We start from the raw sequence: 17331 nt of genomic DNA, 5'->3' as shown, positions 1-17331 counted from the left end.
TTCCTATGATATTGCTCAAGATAAAGACAACTCATCAGATATCAATTATCATTCTAAGTAAGCTTTTAGTAGCAGGAAGGAAGCAGCTGCAAAATCTGGCCTTTCCACTCTTTTCCTTTTTCCTTACACTTCTATTTTTAATTATTTAATTTACTGAGCATCTCTGCCAACATGGAAGGAAAGGCAAAATTTCACTTCTATGGAAGATGGAATAATAGCAGCCTCATTTCAGTGGTTCTTTAGAGGGGAAAAAAAAAAGGGAAACTTAGAACAACTTTCCAAGATGGATAACTATTTTTACATCATTATTTAGCACTCAAAGAGTTAACAAATTGGGTGGAGGTATAGTTCAGTGGTACAGCCTTTCTCTAACAGATATAAGCTCTGAGTTCAATACCTAGAAAAATAAGCAAATGAAAGTTAAGAAATTAAATTGCACCAAAAAAATCACTTTAAAAAGAAACAGGATTATGAAGTGGATTAAGGTATCTATCCACCAGGCGGGGATGGGTGTATAGCTCAGTGGCACAGCATCTGCCTAGCAGGCACAAGGTCCTGACTTCAATTCCCAGTACCTAAAAATAAAAATAAAAATAAAAATAAAAATAAAAATAAAAAATCCACATGAGGCATAAATCACCAGGATTTTAACTCTAGGATTCATCATCAAATAGGTTAGGGTATTCCTACCTATATGCTTACCTAAGTAAAACATTTATTCAGTGAGACTTAAAAAAATATAATTCTACAAGAAATGATCTGACTACCTCCAGGATGTCTTCTACCATGCCCAACATCATTCTTCTTTTTCACTGAGAATGATAGGAATGAAATGTAATTAACTTAAAGGTGAATTTTTAAAATCTGGATACAGGTGTAGAAAGGAAGATTAGAGGCGCTAAAACAAGGAATAGAGCAACATATACAGACCTAACATGATCATAAATCTCTGAATATCACTAGGGACAGAACACACACATAAGGAGTTACTTTTGAAGAAAAGAGGCAGTATTAATCAAACAGCAGCAAAAGCAGAACATTAATGAAGTCTCGTCAACAGCACTGGGCAGACATATCTACATCATAAAATCTCAGGCAAATTCTAGCTTAAAAGGTATAATAAAGACAGAGACTATGGGCTAATTAATCCAAATAGCCCTTAAGGATCATAATGTCAATTATACTAGAAAAAATGTATGCTCTTATTTTTCCCCAATCTAAGATAAAGAGAACCCTTACTTACATGCAACTTTAAAAAGCTGATTCAAGAAGCTCTACTGGGATTGGGTGTATCTCAATGGTACAGAGTGTGATTAAGATGATGCCCTAAATATTCATTTTCCAGCACAAAAAAGACAGAGAAAAGGAGAGAGAGGGGGAAAGAGGGAGAGAGGGAGTCCTATTAGTAAAAGAGAATCTTGCCTCCAAAGTCAAAACTTGGTTTTTATATACTTCATAAACATTTCATAAACCTAACAGTTGACCATTTTGATTTACTGCAAGTCAGATTCTACAAATGCAAGAATCATTGTTCCAAAAATATATGAGGCAAAAGAATCACAGATACTGTCCCCAGGGCTATGGTACAGCAACAACTGTGTTGTTTCTGCAGAACCCACTGAGAAGTAACAACAATTCCTCTGAATGTGTCTTCTCTCTGTCATTCATACCTCAAAGATAATTTTTAATATAAAATAAACAAGTGAAAGTAACACATAGAGATACTCTAGAGAATCCAGATAATATTAAAAGTTAGTTTCCACTTCAAGATCTTATTAACTTCGAAAAAGGAAAACAGCTTACAGTCATTTCTAAAGGCACCAAGAGATACCATGGGATAAACTTTGGGTGAATGCAAATCCACACCCCAATAAAACCTAAGTAGATCCCCAAAAAGAAGGTAGAACCTTTTCCTCCCTAATTTTTCAAAGCCACTGTGCTTTTACCCGCAGAAAGGTCCCTCCTGCAGCAGCTCTGACTTGCAGCAGTCCCCCGAGTTAAAGACTTCCTATACCTAATAGGAACTCCTGTAACAAGTATTACCCATAGTATAGCAGCTTGGGGAAGATCAAAGAAACTTGTATAGTGTCCATATTCATAATGTCAGCCAAGACATCTCTTACTGCCCTTACCACATGAGTTTCTCCCTTCTGTAACATGCTAGGATGACTTGTACCTTGCTGAGTGATAAGATTCCTCTTTCCTGCTGCCAATGTTACCTCCACGTGAACTGCTCTAATACCAGAACCACTAATTTCCCTTCAAATCCACCCTGTTTTAGTATGTTGCTACTACTTGTCCCTATTATATCTATGCTCCTGGCTAGATGAGGTCTCAAGAGACTGGCATCCCTTCCAAAACTTGGAGGCAACAGGACTTGTCCATTGGACTGGGACTACTCTACTATATTGGCAGCCTCCTTCCCTGCCCTGATAAAGTAGGTTTGATCCCATCCTCAAAACCCCACTCACCCCTCTTTTACCTCTTCTTTGAAGATCACACTTCAGTCCCACCATCCCAGGATAGTTACAAACGAAGCACCTAGCTTATACCCTACACAGGGAAATCTGTTCTCACATGATTCTGGATGCCAAGAAAAATAATGTCTAGTGCAGTCCAAGACAAATGAGATTTGTTTACAATTCTAGGAAATAACTTCACAGCAAATCTTTCTATCACGTTATTATTGGTTAGAGCTGTGACCCTGTTTAGGAATTTATAACCTATCACTTTACTTTTTCATTGTGAAATAATCATTTATTTAACCAGAGTGATAATTAAAAGCTTCAAAAGGAAAATAAAGGTTACCTAGTTGTCAACAAAAACTTCACTCTTTTAATATTGAGATTTACTTTTGTGAAGTAATCAAAGCCTTCATAAAGGACAGCAGAAAGCATAAGGAACTATCTTGATAAAACACACTTTCTCCAAAGCTCATTGCCTACAAGGCAAAGAAAAACTTCACCCTGCTTTCTGTTAAATGCATATCAATACTCAAGAAGCTCTGGTTGTTTTAGCAGAAAGGATCACATTGTAGTTTTTCCATCATTGTAGTTTTTGTGTGTGTGTGTGTGTGTGTGTGGTACTGGGGATAGAAACCAGAGGTCTCATAGATAGCACTTTATTTTTTTGAGGCAGGACCTCACCATGTATTCTGGGGTTGGCCTTAAACCTGAGATTCTCTTGCTTCACCTTCCTGGGCACTGAGATTACAAGTGTACGCCTCCACATCTCGTGCAGTTTGTCATTTTTTTGTTTTTGTTTTTGTTTTTTTTTTTTCCCCTTTTTTATCGGTACCAGGGATCGAACTCACGACTGCCTGCTTGCAACGCAGGCGCTTATGCCGCTGAGCTAAATCCCCAGCCCCGCAGTTTGTCATTTTTAACCAGCTCATATTTCAGGAGAATCTAACCTCTGGGAAACTGAGGGAAGCTCTGGTTGTAGTGGAGGATTTGAGAGAAGTAGGAGGGTCTACAGTGACCTCTGAGGCCTAACGACCACATGTGTTGTTGATTCTTTCACGTGACAGCAAACAGGGTCAGCTGGTCTCAAGAAGGCTTGAACACAAGTTTACCACTGTAAGCCATTTAGAAGCTGGGAGAATCTGTTAAAAGAGTACTAGGGTTTGGAATCACTGGGAAACTGGAAATAACCATCTTGTTAATGACTCTGAGATCCTGAAGGGTGGTCATATAGACTAGCACATGGAATAATTAATCTCTAAGCAATTAAGTTTCCTGTTGCTGGCACAAAAGTTTGTGTGGCCCCAGCCTTCAATGGGTATTGAGGTGACTTAGGAAGAGGTTTAATGAGGTCTGTTTGAATTTATTGGACTCTGCGCTTGTCATTCCTCTAGTAGACACTGGATGTGTCCTAAACTTGAGAAGGTGCTGATATAGGTTATAGGACAGCACCTGGTTTACAGCTGTACAAACCCACCAAGAATATCTAAAAGCATCTTTTGTATAACTTTTCATTAGTTACAACTTCAATGCAGAAGATGCTTTACAGATTTATTTACAACCTTGACTCCAGCAAAAAGAAAGTGCACTGGCATAATATTTTTTTTGTTAAGAATGAAAAAGAAATTCTTATTTCTATGTTAATGACTTCACATTAATATCACTACCAGAAAATAGCTGTTTTGATTTGGGGCACATTAGACCTATATTAACCAAACCAGGACTTAGCCTTACCTAAACTTAATGTCAGAGACGTAACCAAAAAGTGATCTAGTTTAATGTGCTTATTAACTCCTCGACTGCCATTCACAAAAATCTCCAAACCTTACCATTGCCAAGATGATTCTCTATACTTTGCTTCAAATAGGTATTAAAAAGTAATTCTTGCTGGCCATGCTGGGACATGTCTCTAATCCCAGCACTCGGGAGGCCAGTGCAGGAGGAACACCATAAGTTTGAGGGCAGCATGGGCTATATAATGAACTCAAAGCCAGCCTGAACTACACAATGAGACTCTCTCAAAAAGATAAATAAGTTAAATAATTTTTAAAAATTCTCTTGATATTTCTTGAAAGACATACAAAAGGCCAAGTAACTGCATAAAAAGATGGCCAACATCACCAATCAATAAGAAAATGCAAAACAAAATTACAATGATACCCCCTCAGACCCATTAAGGTGGCTAGTACCAAACAATCAGAAAAGAATGAGTTGACAAAGATTTAGAAAAAGTGGAGCCAATTTATACTTTTGGTGGAAATGTAAAATGGTACAGCCACTGTGGAAAACAGTGCAGCACTCAAAAATCAAAAATAGAATTACCATTATTATCCAACAACTCTACTTCTAGGCATGTACCCAAGAAAACTGAACAAAATCTCAGAGATATCTATAAACTCATTCATAATAGCATTATTCACAACAGCTAAAACATGGCAGCAACCCAAACGTCCATCAAGAGGTGACTGGATAAGCAAACTGCAACAGATACATCCACCAGATTACTCAGCCTTTAAAAAGGAAGGAAATTCTGACATATGCTACAACATAAGTGAACCTGGACAACATTATGCTCAATGAAATAAACTAGTCTCAAAAAAAGACAAACACTATATAGTATTACTACTATATGAGGTACTTAGAATAATCAAAATCATGTAGACTAATGGTGGTTGCAAGGGACTGAAGAGAGATAGAATGTTCAATTATTATTTAATGGGTATGGTTCCAGCTTTACAGAATCAACAGCTATGAAGACAAAACAGCAATGATGGTTTCACAGCATTAAGAATGTACTTAGTACCCCTGAACTGTACACTTCAAAACTGTAAGATGAAAATAAAAAGTTCAGAAAAAGAAGTCAATTTTATATAAAATTCAAGTACTTAATTTCAAATAATTATGCTGTTTGCAGTGGCACTCACCAATAACCCCAGAATTCTGAGTGGTTCAGGCAGGATAGTAAATTTGAGACCAGCTTAGGCAACTTAGTGACTTACCAAGACCCCATCTTGAAATTTTTTTTTTTTTTTGTCTTTTTCCTTTTTATCGGTACCAGGGATCGAACTCATGACCGCCTGCTTGCAAGGCAGGTGCTTATGCCGCTGAGCTAAATCCCCAGCCCCCCCATCTTGAAATTTAAAAAGATACTTCTTTTCAGGGGCTGAGGATGTAGCTCAATGAGAAGGCACTGGATTTGCTCTCCGGCACCACACCCATACTCCTGCCATGCACACTTAGCACTGATTACACCTAATGTTGTGGTTGGGATCTAAAAATGCCCCCCAAAGTCTCATTGCATTGAGGATTTGGGTGAAATCTAACGGGACTTTTGGGAAGTGATTAGATCACAAAGACTCTAGCCTCACCAAAAATTAACATACTGTTAATATACTGTTCAGTCCACAGGGGAAATGCTATCAGGAGGAAGGGAGTCATGGGGTAAGACCTTGAAAAGTATTTCACCCCAGCCTTTCCTCGCTGTCTGTCATGAGTAAGCAGCTTTCCGCTGCCATATCCTTTCACCGTGCTGCTTCTGCCTCACCACAGTCCTGAAGGCAATGGTCCTAGCTGACCTCAGACTATAAACTCTGAAAATGAATAGCTCAAATGAACCTCTTCACCTTTAAGCTTTTTATCTCAGCTATTTTTGTTATGATAATGGAAAGTTAACACACATCAAACATGTATGTTAAAAATTTTTAAAAATAGAGTTTCTTAAATTCAGAAAAAAGCAGATACAAGGCAATACCCAGAGATTGCAAAAATAAAATTTTCTAAAAAATCAAGTCCTAAGAAGGCTGAAAAAATCAAAACTGTTCAATACACAATCAAAAAAGAGGAACAAAAGGGAAAGACAGAGTAAGCCAATGTGGATAGTCAAGAAGCTTTTCGAAACACCTGAATTTTAAAAAGATGAGTTCAGGGGTTGGGGATTTAGCTCAGCGGCATAAGCGCCTGCCTTGAAAGCAGGCAGTCGTGAGTTCGATCCCTGGTACCGATAAAAACGAAAAAGACAAAAAAAATAAAAAAATAAAAAATAAATAAATAAATAAATAAAAAGATGAGTTCAAAAGACAAGAAAATAAATCACCTGGCTAAAGCAAATCATGAAAAAAGTAGAAAATACTTATAAAAAGATTATCCAGAGGGAGGTCAAAAATGCAACATAGCTCTTAAAAAATATAGAGAAGGAAGAAGGGAAAAGATTGTATGCATATGTAAATATATACAAGATAGCTATACCACTAATATCTGTTAGTTCATCCAAAAGAACAGTTTGTGCTTTCATTGTTTGTTTAATCACTGTTTTTGTGCCTAAATCTTGTAACCTAAACAACTACCTTTAAGATAACAATATGCAATATATTAATTACTATTAATTTCCTACTATTTAAAATTCTGTATCATTTCTATCCTTTTTTCTGTTTTGCTTTTTTAAAATAAAATAAAAAAACAGAAGAAAAAATATGGAGGAAAATAATAAGAGCCCTTCTGAGATATATAAAAAGGGAATGGTTTAAAAAAAAAAAGAAAACAGCTAGAGGTCAAACAAAGCTGGAATAGAAAAAATAAGGTAAAAAGCAATAAGAAATAAGTCAGAAAAGATGACCCAAAGATAAAAGCTGGAGAACCTGCAGGATTTTATACTGCCAGGGACAGAAATCTTCCCAGCATTAGAGCAGAGCAGACACATGATTAACTTATGCTTCAAGAGCATCGTCTGGCTACTGCAGAAAAGAGACAATGCCAGGATAAGCACCTGGCTCGGATACTTGCTAGGTGAGAACAGAGATGCTCATAGTGCTTAACAATATATATGGATGTGTTGCTCATTCTAATAAATTTTTACAGCTATGAACAACAGCAGTGCCAGAAGCCTAGAGATAAATGTTTTCTCAATGGAGAAAAGGAAAGGCAGATTTCAAAAATTAGGTGTTAAAATGAGTCCACTGTAAACAAAAGGAGCCCAAATGATTTTATTTCTTCTAAAGAAAATATTAGTACTTTCCAGTTTTTCTATATTGCTTTTCGGGTTCTTATTCCTATGCATACCAGATTTTTTCAGTCATAATTATAATACAGGCATATACCTACTGTCTAATTTTTCTTATTTCACCATATTATAATTTCTGTGTTCTAATTCTGGCATAAGTTTTTAACTGCAAACAAAAGGAAATGGCATAAATTTGTAGATGAGACATAAAATGGTCAAGATTTTTTTTTTGATACAGGGACTTGCTATGTAGTTCAGGCTCACTTTGAGGTCACTATGTAGCCCTGGCTGGCCTCCAATTCATGGCAATCCTCCTGCCTCAACCTCCCAAGTGCTAGGATTACAGGCATGTGCCATACCCAGTCAGGATATTTATTTATTTCCTGAACAATATTCATAATAGTGCTTAAAATATAAATCTAATACAGGTAAGCTTAGAGTGGTGACAAGTCACACCAGGAAAATTATGAAACAGAACATTTTTATCAGATACAAATAACTTTTGAATGAAAACAGCATGTTTGATATCCTAAAACCGTTTCACAAAATTGGCTATTAGAGTATTTTTATTCTACAAACTCTAGAGAAGAGCTTTATTTCTTAGGTCTAACATCTAACAAAGTAGTTATAAAATATAAAATGTATAAAACAGAAAAGAAAAATTTCTTTGTTGCTAGTGGATTTTTTTACTTTTGATCATATTAATTCATCATAGTCTTCGACGAGCACATCTTTTTATTACCTTGCCAAAGGAGAAAAATGTGTTACATCTTCTACATTTCCTTAGGCCAGTTAGTTTACATTGAATCTGGTTTTTTTCTTTCTACTTTCAGGATAACAAATGATATTTCAGTTTTATATTGTTATAGTTCAACTATGCAAATCAACAGTGGTCTTATATATCTAGAAAAAATTATCTGAAATTGAATTGTAGTCTTACTACAATTCTTAGTAGGACTGCTACACAGTATAGGTTCATACTTGGAAGTCCTCTCTCTCTCTCACCAGTCACATAACACAGCTGGATAAAAATTAAAAAGTAAAAATTTAAAAAGCAGAACAATAGCTGCTGCATTATAGCTGAAGGTATTTTTAAAAACCTCTAGTATTTGAAAGAGAATACAATTTGGTTGATGCTAACACTTAGCTGCTAATAAAACTATTCAAAGAGCTGGATGAGCAGGTTTTATAGTGGGCCCTAAGGAACAAGTCCCAGAACCACACAGAGCAGGCTTGCCAGGGGACTTGTCATTGCTGCCATTATCAGAACGCTTAGAAAGCAAGGCAATTCCACATGCCAACTATTGGCTACAGCATCACAACTGCCTAGCCACAGTCTAGGAATTAGGTAAACTCATACTGATTGACCTCTCTGCGAACAAGGTCTTTAGTTTCAATTAGAGATCAGAAAGTTGCTGCCAGAATTGTCCTGGAGAACACAGTCCCGGGCTGCAACCTGAGGACAAGACCCCGCAGCAGACGTGAAGCCCTGGGTAGCACCAGCAAAATGGCCGCGTATGTTCTACCACCCTTCCCCTGCCAACTCAGTTCCAAATTCAAGTTTCATGGAAGTAAACATGATAAATTGAATCTCTGCAGGAACTCTACATGTCCCTAGACCTGTAATGCAGGAAGGCACACTAGAAGGCTGAAACAGATGCTGGTGTACTACACCACATATACCCATACCCATAGCTGAGAAAAATAGCACTAAATTATGTGAAATCATAAAATTTTATTAAAAATATTTTCAAAGATTACAAATGGAAGAGAACTAGAAAGCAATGAGAATAGTCTAATGGGCTTCATGTCCAGAGTCAAGCAAGGAGGGCCAGGAATTTAGCTTCTGCAGTTCAGTGAGAATTAAAAGTGCCTCATTAAGGCAGAGAACTGAGGCCAGGTTTACTGCTTAAAGCCAAACATAGCCATAACTCCAGAAATGAAATTCACAAAAGCATTACCTAAAGCTGTACACTAAAAGCAGAACAGGAACCAAAATTGAAGCTAGTCGCTTGTCATCGTAATGGCTGGATGTGGTCCTATCACCATCTTCATGATGATCAGGAATCCTGAGTTACAGACCCAGAAGGAGAAATTACAAAACTTTTAGAAAAGGTAAGGCGAGGTGAGATTGTTAACACCTCTCATTCCAGTTAAACTGCAAAATTCCAACATACATGAAGAAAATTAACAACATATTACCAATTTCAACTACTGCAGTGGGAGATAAATTCACTCAAGACAAAATGAAAACAAGAAAACAATCAGAAAATGACCCTAAAAAGACTTCAAATATTCAAAGAGATTTAAAAATATTTTAGCTATAAAACACAAATGTAATGGTCAGTGTCAATGCCAATCAAGATAAGCACATATAAGTGAAGCTACAGAACATCAAGGTACCCTTCAAAATATTTTTAAAACAACTAGACTGACAATATACACTTCATCAGCAACAAGAGATTGTTGGTACATAAGTGGAGAAATATATTCATAAATACCTGAAATACCTTTAGTAATGTTCTTCAAATTTCTTCATTAAAAGAAGTTAATGCAATTAAAATAAAAATCCTACAATGGATTTTTTTTTTTTTTCTTTTGAGACAGTGTCGCACTATGTAGTTCAGGCTGGTCTTGAACTCACTATATTACCTAGAATGGCCTGCAACTTCTGGTCATTCTCCTCTCTCGGCCTCTCAAGAGCTGGGATTACAGGAATGTGCCACCATACCTGGTTTACAATGGAATTTTATGAAAATTAAAGTCATTTTAAAGTTTACATAAAAAGATAGAGATTTCAAGACAGTTTTAAAGAAAATGGTGAAATAATTAAAATATCATGGTACCAGCACAGGATAGACAAATATATCAATGCACCAGAATAAAGAACTCACAGTCAAAAGCATGTACAGAAAATTGATACTGTACAATAGAACTACAGACCGATGGGAGAAGTAGACTATTTAATAAAAGAAACTGGGATAACTGGCCACACAGAAGACAAACTAGATCCCTACCATAAAACAAAATGATGGAAGGAAAAGAAACCTACAAATGAAAGCAAAATTGTAGATATTTCCAAAAGAATTACAACATTGTACTTGTTTTCTCTTTCTTGATACAATTTGTAGGTTCTGTCTACTTGCCTATTTCAAGATTCCAAACCCAATTCTCCGCCAAAAGAGAAGCTGCAGGGTAGGATAGGAGCCTCACTTGCTAAATAAAGGCTGTCACTAGACTTCTGGTAACACAGCCAATCTAAGATCATACTGGCTTTACTTGCTCAGTACCAAACAGGACTGAAGAACACTGTACCTTTTATCTGTTTAACAGCTATGTCATCTTTATATCTGCAACAGTTAAGCCAATTCTCTCATATTTTGGGCAATTTCCATAAATTTTTTACTATTTTTGTCTCCGTGTGCAAAAGCCTTACTTTTACATCTACTTAATGTTATCATAAAATTATGACTATTGTCCTTATCTGTAGTGACCTTTTCTATCATCTCGTCCTCAAATGAATTTATTACTCACACTGTCATTCACGAAATCATTAAGCATACCTTCTATAGAAGGATTTCTCTGAAAAAATAATTTTAAATGCTTATCAAAGATTTCTAAACTGCCAAGGATTTAGCTCAATGGCCTAAGCACCTGTGTGCCAAGCACAAGGTTACAAGTTCGATCCCTAATACCAGAAAAAAAAAAAAAAAGATTTCTAGACAGAAAACCCAGAATGTTTAACAAAGTTGCTCCACAGATTCATTAATATTAATCCACTTAATTTATTAACACTTAGTCCATATTTTTAATCTCATCTTCAAAAACACTCTGAAATACGGACTAATGTCCTGCTGAGTTTTGGCTTAGTTCGCTTTTTGCATTTCCATGATCTGTCAATTTACTAAACCTTTCAAAGAAGTGAGGTGAATCTGGCATAAATTGGTTTTAGTGAACCCATACTACCATCAAAGAACTTGTGTTTCTTCACTTAGATGAGCATCTCAGAAACCACTTGTTAATAATTTTGTATGTATCAAAAATTAGCACAAATTACACAAGAGACCAAACTATGGTGGCCAAACACATTTATAAGCTAATTACTATAGTGTCTATGGGGAACACATAATTGTTTATTTTACTGAACATGTGTTCAGTACATAATGTTTGCACTCCTTCTGAGGAGCTGGTGAATGTTGATAACACATCTTAATTCCTGTCTTCATCCTACTTCCTTTCCTTCCTCTTCCCACCTTTTGGGTTTTTTTTTTGGGGGGGGGGTACATGTTTGTAGGACATGTTTACATTCCTTTTGTGGAGCTGGTACATGGACATAAAACATTCAACCCTTGTTTTCACTCCTTATCCCTTTCCTCCTTCCGCTCTCCACCCATCTTTTGATCTCTATCCCTTTTGAGAACCATCTATCTCCTTAATTCCTATTATCTTTTATTTTCTCTTTATTTTTACTCTGGGTTTCTTGTATGAGAAACCATATTATATTTAAGCTTATTTGTCTGATTTATTTCACTTAACATTATAGTCTTAAGGTGCATCCATTTTCCTTCAAATGACACAAATTTTTCTTTATGGCAGAGTAGTATTCTATTATATATAAAAACGGCTGGGGGTTTAGGTCAGCAGTGTAAGTGCCTGCTTGGCAAACGTGAGGTCATGAGTTCAATGCCTGGTACCAAAAAAATAATAGTAAAATAAAATTTAAAATCACATTTTAAAAAATCCATTCATCTGTAGACAGACACATGGGCTGCTCCCAAGATTTAGCTACGAATTGTACTGCTGTAAACACAAGGATGCAAGGATCACTGTAATGTGATCTGTTTAACTCTTCTGGGAAGGTATCTAGATGAGGAAGAGTTGGGTCAAAAGAAATTTCTAGTAAAACTAGAAACTAAAATTTCTAGTTTTAGTTTTTTGAGAAATCTACATGTTGGTATGATTTCCATAGTGATTATATTTTAGTTTAATTTAAAACATGTTTCTCTACAATATATAGCAAAGAAATTTGTTAAACCTATCACTCATAGGAAAAAAAAAAACTAATAACTAAGAAATGGAGCCCTTTTGGATGAACTGTTGGGAAGATAATATATTTAAAAGGAGAATTAACTTCATACAAATTATTTCATAGTTTAAGAGAAAGTAGACTAGAATACCAGTGGGCAAATTCTGTACTTTTGTGTTTAAAAAAAAAAAAAAAGGTAAACAATGGGATCCAAATGCAACTGGAATTCTAAAACTCAGCTCCCAAGATAACATGGGATACCCTATGAAGCATGAAGGATGTACCACAGACAATCGGAACTGTGCACTGAAACCAGAAAGCAGAAAGCATTCTGCTATCCTTATGCAGCCAGTTTTGGTACACTCATTTGACCTTCTTACTGGATTCACAACAGAGTATCTATGAGATTACTTCTATCTAATATGCTCAGTGTTCCAAAACTGTAACTTGCTTTGGAACAAGTTACATTTCTGTAACTTGTTCTGACATTAAGGAATCAGCTATGTATAAAGATACTGTGTAACAGAGATGAGCATACTGCCAAAACTTCTCACTCACTGGAAAGCACCATAAGATAGAACAAATATTTTCTTAAAGAACCTTTCCAAGGTTTCCATTATGAGAATTTAACTGTGAAAGCCAATTCTGGAGAGTGAGCAGAATGTATTATTGGATGGTGGATAATTTTATCTTATTATCTTGGTAGTAGAGTAACTTTTTTTCAGTGCTGGGGGTTGAACCTTCAGACTTGCATATGCCACAAAGTGCTCTACCATTAAGCGGCATCCTCAGCCCAAAGAGTTTTTTCTCGATTGTAAACAACAAATTAAATATAACTGATGTGACTATATGTAAATGTGAAATGGAAATACATGTAGTTACGATGAACAGCATGTGTGCAAAACTGACAAAGTGGGATTTTTACCTACATTTATGTTCCAAAATTTTTTGTGAACATTTAACTTAATCTGCATAACACTTATTTTATCACATAGGCACAGAAACATGAGTCTATCAGACACATTTATTATTCTGAATATTTCTATTGATGAATTAATTTTATGAATTTTATTAAACAATAACTACTTGATGGAAAAAATCACAAAGATAAAGTATTAAATTTTTAATATTTATAAAAAAGCTTCCATTTCAGCTTTTGTGTATTTCACAGCATCTTGCAGCACTGAATGGCAGTGCTGGCATTCTGTCCAATACCCTTCACCCCTGCCAAGACCTGCACTGTATTTTTGGACCTAGTTCTAATACTGGATCCTACCATTTGGCTGTGTGGCCATTTTGAAACATTTCAGTAGCTAAGTATGTACTCACATGCTGTTTTCTTCATTATCTGAATCAAGGAGGTCTGCCCTGTATCAGCCGATTGTTGCACCATTTCACTGTCACAGGAACTTTGGCCCACAGGAACTCTAGCCAATGTCAACATCACTATCATCATCATGATGCACCTGCACCACTCTTCTGCTATGAAAACATGTATTTTGCCTTAATGAATGACCTTCATCATCCATGCATGAATAATCTGATGATTCACTTTTGATCCCCTCCAAAACTTGCAAATCTGATTTTTCATGTGCCATTTTACTGAATAGGACTACCACTTATACCAGAAAAATCAAAAGAAAACTCTTTTTTTTTACTGAATCCCAGAGTAGCATGGATCTAATGAACCCTCTGTGATGCTCAACTGAACACAGACAAAACCAGTTAGCCAGAGCAAAAAGTGGGCAAAAAATTCTGTTTTGTGACTTTTGCACATGTATATACATGAATTCATCATACCAAGTGGCTAACACATAGATTGCTCCCTGTGTCCCTCAGAGAAAGGTACTGAGATCTCCTGCCAGGTACTAATATGCTAAAGTACAAATTTACAGTAGAAAAGTAAGGGATGGGTCCACTGGACTCAGTGTTATGTTCCTATTTTTAAAAAATAGCTGTTTCAAGTAATGCTTTTCATCTTTATATTTGTTAGAAGAAATGTCTCATAAATGTATTATTTTTATACTAAAGTAGGATAGAAAAAAATAAAGCTAGGTAGAAAGAAGACATGAAAATTGAGATTTTAAAAATTTTACTTTCCAAAGTATATGTAAGGATGAAAATGTATATTAGGCATGGTGAAATAGGAAATAATTGTTTAAATGGGAGGGGAGAAAAAGAGGGGGTAAGGTGAAAGAAAGAAAGGAAAAGAAAAAAAGGGGAAAAAAGAAAAAATGGAAACAAAGCTTTTGTAAATGGGGAAGACAGGAGGGGTTTGAGGGGGGGTAGGGAAATGGGGAAAAATAATCAACTTCTAGCATGTGCATGTACAAATTCTCTATGACAAACATGATCATTATGTAGATCGAAAATGTACCAATAAAATCTGACTGAAAAAAAAAAAAACTGTACTTAAAGAGAAAGACCACAGCTTCAGAACACAAGCTCAATTTACTTTTTCCTTCTCCCTTACCTTCTTCCTAAACACCAAACCTGGGCAACTCCCTTTCAGCTGCAAATCAGTCTGACCTTCCCTTTTACTAGTAAATGGTCTACTTCCATCAATGAAAGGATCACCACAGATTGCCACCCCCAAAGCACATAAAAATCTCCAACTCCCAACCATATCATGCCTCGTTTCTTTGAGTACTCACACTCTGCTCTTGAGTATGTCCTATGTCTATACCTTTAATAAATGTTTCTCATGCCTCTTTTACTGAGATTTCCTGAAAATTCTTTTTCCATGATGGGAGTCAGAAACCTGCATCCTTATTGGGGTGGGGAGAGGGTTTAAATTCCTCAAATAACCTCCATGGCAATGTCAGTAAAACCGTCAGGAAAATTTAGGGGAAAATTAGTTGTCAGTATTAGAATAAGATTTCACAACAACAACAAAATAAAATGGAAAGATAAAGAAAACTTCACAAGAAAAAGTAAATGGAGTCCCTTGCCTTTCCAGCATAACACATTGGGACCTAGGAACTCAAATAAGCAGTAAGCACGGATCCCAGCTAGAGCGGGCTACTCCCGCACCACCAGCTGTCCTGGCCAAACACATTGGGACCCAGGAATTCCAGCCAGCATAAAAAAGTACAGGAGCATGGAAAACTGATTGAAACCTTGAATGAACTATATAGAAAACAAGCATAAACCATGAAACAAACTCAAAGAGACATCCAAGAAACAAAAAATTCTATTGAAAGCTGGCAAGACCATTTAAATGAAGCTGAGGATAGGATTTCAGACTTTGAGGACAGGATCGCAATTAGCGATAATGAAAGGATAGAACTTTTAAAAATAACAAAGCAGCATGAAATGATAATCCAGCAACTTCAAAACAATGCCAAGAAAAACAATATAAGATTAACAGGCATCAGTGAAGACCAGGAATCAACGTAAATAACATAGGTAAACTATTTACAGAATAGCGGAAAATTTCCCAAACATGGGGGGGGGATCTGATATGCACATAAGTGAGGCATATAGAATGCCAAACAGTCACAACCAACATAAACCTACACCCAGATATATAATAATTAAGATCCCAGACATACAGCATAAAAATAGAATACTAAAAGCTATTAGAGAAAAGACACAACTCATCTATCAAGGAAAGCCCATTACAATCATGGCAGACTTTTCAGCACAAACTCTCGTCAAGACAAGCTTGAACTGAGGTATTTCAATCCCTGAAAGAAAACAACTTTCAACCCAGGTTGATGTACCCAGAAAAACTTTCATTCAAATTTAATGGAGAAACAAGATACTTCCATGACAAAGAACAAGTGAAGAAATTCATGTTCACCAAACCAACCCTAGAAAGAGTATTGAAAGACATACTAGATAAGACAAAAATGACCATGATCTCCAGAGCAACAACAGAAAGAAACTAGTAGGCAGGACAAGCAATTAAACAAGGAGGAAAAGCAGAAAACAAACAACTAGAACATCACATGGCAGTTGATCCACTACCTATCAGTTATATCCATACACGTAAATGGCCTGAATTCACCTATCAAAAGAAACAGGTTGACAGAACAGATCAAGAAACACGACACTACAATATGCTGTATACAAGAAACACATCTGACCCAAAAGGAAACTCACAGATTAAAAGTCAAAGGAAGGAAAACAGTATTCCAAGCAACAGGAACCCAGAAAAAAGCAGGGATAACTATTCTATTTGCAGACAACGTGAATGTCAAATCTAAAATAATTAAAAGAGATAAAGAAGGTCAGTACAGACTTGTTAGTGGAAAAATTCAAGAGGAAGAACTAAGAGTTATAAATATATACGCACCAAATACAGGAGCACCCAACTACATAAGACAAATACTAATGGATATGAAAAACCAAATACAAGAAGAAAACAAAACAGGGGACCTTAATACCCCACTGCCACAAAGAGATAGATCAACTAGATAAAAAGTCAGCAAAGAAATAATAGAAATGAATAATACCTGTGAGCAAACAGACTTAGTAGATATTTACAGAGTATGCCACCCAACCACATCAGAATATACATTCTTCTCAGCGGTACATGGGACATCCTCCAAAATAGATCACATATTAGTCCAAAGGACATTCTTAAGAAATGCAAGGGAACTGAAATTAACCTATGCATATTATCTGACCATAGTACAGCAGCAATTGGAAATTAAGGGCAAAAGAAATTGCAAAACTGGCATAAATACATGGAAATTAAATAACAACTTTCTGAACAACCAATGGGCTACAGATGAAATTAAGGAAGAAATAAACCAATACCTACAATTTAATGAAAATGCTGAAACAACACACTGTAATCTGTGGGATGCAATGAAAGCAGTCTTAAGAGGAAAATATAT

At 36.0% G+C, this 17331-nt stretch overlaps 1 protein-coding gene across 10 annotated transcripts in view; it reads right to left on the bottom strand.

Annotated features, from left to right (window-relative positions):
* The window catches only part of Frmd5 (FERM domain containing 5), a 332781-nt gene that overhangs the window by 232821 nt on the left and 82629 nt on the right, over window positions 1-17331 (bottom strand). The gene's annotated exons all lie outside the window — the stretch shown is intronic.

Source organism: Cavia porcellus, unplaced genomic scaffold (assembly GCF_034190915.1).
Source record: "Cavia porcellus strain 051 isolate PalLab524CR breed Dunkin Hartley unplaced genomic scaffold, mCavPor4.1 scaffold_6, whole genome shotgun sequence".
NCBI classification, from domain to species: domain Eukaryota; kingdom Metazoa; phylum Chordata; class Mammalia; order Rodentia; family Caviidae; genus Cavia; species Cavia porcellus.
This window is presented reverse-complemented; position numbering and strand designations above follow the sequence as displayed.